A 3,018-nucleotide genomic window follows, 5' to 3' on the forward strand; every position below is an offset into this window, starting at 1 on the left:
GGAGGGGAGACTTGGCGTTTCAGGCGAGTCAGGGTGGAAGAACAGTGGATTATTGGTGTTTCGTCTTGCTTCCTCGCTGTTTTATCCATTCTATCGGGATATTTTCGGTCTTTAGATCCCAATATTAGCCAGAAGGAAAGAGGAGTTTGTCACTGTCGTGTTTATGAATGCCATGATGTACGAAATCACTTTATGTAATTTTCCCCGCTTACAGAACTGGCAACGCCTAGTGGAAAGTCAACCATATCCCTTCAGAACCCACTAGCATACTTATACGCGTAAAATGCACATAGTTATGCATAACATACTTATAGTACTTGCCCATAGTCTCGGCGAATGGGAGAGGAGTGTACACATGTTCGTACAGCTGTTGTGACATATCTCTGCTTCCTGTGATAACGCGTTTTACGTTCAGCACTGACGTAGGTAGCCGGTTAGAAGTAAATAAAGAGAGAATTCTTACTCTGCATTACTGCTAGTAGGAGTATTTATGTTTTGGCAATGTTTTAAGAGCCTGAATATGGAGTAAAGATACGAAATACTTATCCCTGTATCAGTAGAATGTTCCGTAAATTATTAAGGGAATGATGTATTACTAGATGCACATATACATTCACTTTTGGCACCACCACAATGTCGAGAATTGTAATCTCAACAATTTATTATTGTGTAGGCTTTTAAATACATTCGTAATATAAACAAGGAAAAGGTAATGTCGAACAAGGCAGTCAGCAGTGTAGTGTAGGCCTGCTTCCCCAAACATTACCTTATCGATCAAGTCACAGTTGTTATTTCCTTCATTTCTGTGTGTGTGTGTGTGTGGTGTGTGTGTGTGTGTGTGTGTGTGTGTGTGTGTGTGTGTGTGTGTGTGTGTGTGTGTGTGTGTGTGTGTGTGTGTGTGTGTGTGTTTGCGTGTTTGCTTTAACTTGTGCGTGTAAGTGTACGTGCATGTATGTGTGTGTTTTCTTTAGCTTGTGCGTGTACGTGTATGTGTGAGATTATTTATGACAGTATCAGAAGATATACAAGAATAAGTGTAAATGTGTTCAATATTGTGTATGTTGTGCACGTACAGAGGTTCGTATGTGCACACGAACGAATCTCTTCACGTGAATGTATACATGTAAATTTCACAGGAAAGAATGTTGGGGCTCAATCGGACGAAATCGTAACGGTCATTCCGAACTGCAAAATTGTCGAGAATAATACGAACTTTAATTGGCTTAATGTTCACGGTAATACCACTCCGGTATTTTCGAATCGAGGAAGTGTTTGTGACTGATGCTAGTCAGTTTATTAGCCAGATACTAAGCGAAGTTTTGATAGGTGAAAGCAAGAGGTGAAATACGTATAAGAGTAAAAATGTTTATATTTTATCAGGATTGTTAGGGTCGTTATGCTAAGTGTATTTTGAGATGGTTATTGTGTTTACGAGGTTAGATTGGATATTGTTGATATTTCTTGTCAGATTTATTGTCTTTTTTCTTTTAAGCTGTAGGAAAGGTCTACATAGTATCGTAAATTTTCATTTGGAATTAGAATGAAAGAAGGAAGTTTAAGTATTTATGTAAATGGCGGAAGAGGGGTCGGAAATGACTGCTTTTCTTCGTCTGCAATAATTTTTATCCTCTTTTCCTACTTACTCATCCTCCTCTGTCACCACCACCACAGCACACCACCACTACTACCACCACTACCACTTCTACATTTCCACCACCACCACACCATCATTACCACCACCACCACACCACACCACACCACACCACACCACAACTACCACTACAACACACCACATCACATCACTCCCACTCCTACACCACCACCACAACAACACAACACCACACACCACAACACCACCACCACCAAAACACAGAAGTAATCATTATTACCACAATATTGACAGAACGAGGTTACACAGATCTGGTAACAATTAGCCCTGTATCATTACTCTTATATCTGCCTTCTCCCATTCCTCCTCCACCCCCGCATTACCAGTATCACCAGTATCACCATTAACATCAACCCTCAACCATTATTCATTAGCCATTAACCATTAACCATTATATTCACCACACTTACAGAAGGAAATAGTTCATATCTGGCAACACTTACTATTACTCACCAATGTACTTCTCAAGGTCATTCTAAAATAGCCTTATCTACCATGCTTTTCTTGTTAATTTCTTTATTTATAGGTATGGAAGTTAGTAAGTCTGAGAAATATTTTCATTTTTAACTTAAAAGCAAGGAATGGTGAACAGGATTCGTTTTTGTTGTTGTTTACTTGTCGCATTTGTTTCTGGAACTCGGTAGAAATTTGTTAACTGGAATTATTATTGTTAAGATGTATATATATATATATATATATATATATATATATATATATATATATATATATATATATATATAGAAAAGAAAGGAAAACTGAACTAGACACAAAAGCAGATACAAAGAGGATGAAAAAAAATGAGGAAGAAGGTTTAGAGGGAAGGAGAAAGAAACAGGGTAAGGGTGAAGGAGATAGAGGAGTGGGAGAATAAGAAAGAAATGGTGAGGGAGAGAGAGGGAAGGAGGGAGGGTGAGGGAGAGGGAGTGAAGGAGAGTGGGAGTGAGGGAGAGGAAAGGGATAAGGGCACGAGTGAAGGAAAGAGGAGGACAGGAAAAAAGAGGGAAAGGAACACAAAGAGAAGTAGAAGGTTAGAGATGAAAAGAGATATAGGAAGGGAGGGAGGGGGAGAGAGAGAGAGAGAGAGAGAGAGAGAGAGAGAGAGAGAGAGAGAGAGAGAGAGAGAGAGAGAGAGAGAGAGAGAGAGAGAGAGAGAGATGGAAAGAGGAAGGGAGAGAGTGAGAGATATAGGGGAACGGAGAGAGATAGGAAGAGTGAGAGTTAGAGGAAGGGAGAGAGATAGGAAGGAGAGAGAGAGAGAGATAAAGGAAGGTACAAGAGATAGGAAGGGAGAAGTATGTATAGAGGAAGGGATAGATAGATAGAGAAAGAGAGACAGAGGAAGGAGAAAG

The 3,018-nt window shown here is 39.8% G+C and overlaps 1 protein-coding gene across 21 annotated transcripts in view; it reads left to right on the forward strand.

The window, feature by feature from the left end:
* Nucleotides 1–3,018, forward strand: part of Cadps (calcium-dependent secretion activator 1) — a 420,349-nt gene that overhangs the window by 287 nt on the left and 417,044 nt on the right. The window lies entirely within an intron of this gene.

Source organism: Penaeus vannamei, chromosome 6 (assembly GCF_042767895.1).
Source record: "Penaeus vannamei isolate JL-2024 chromosome 6, ASM4276789v1, whole genome shotgun sequence".
Taxonomy (NCBI): Eukaryota; Metazoa; Arthropoda; class Malacostraca; order Decapoda; family Penaeidae; genus Penaeus; species Penaeus vannamei.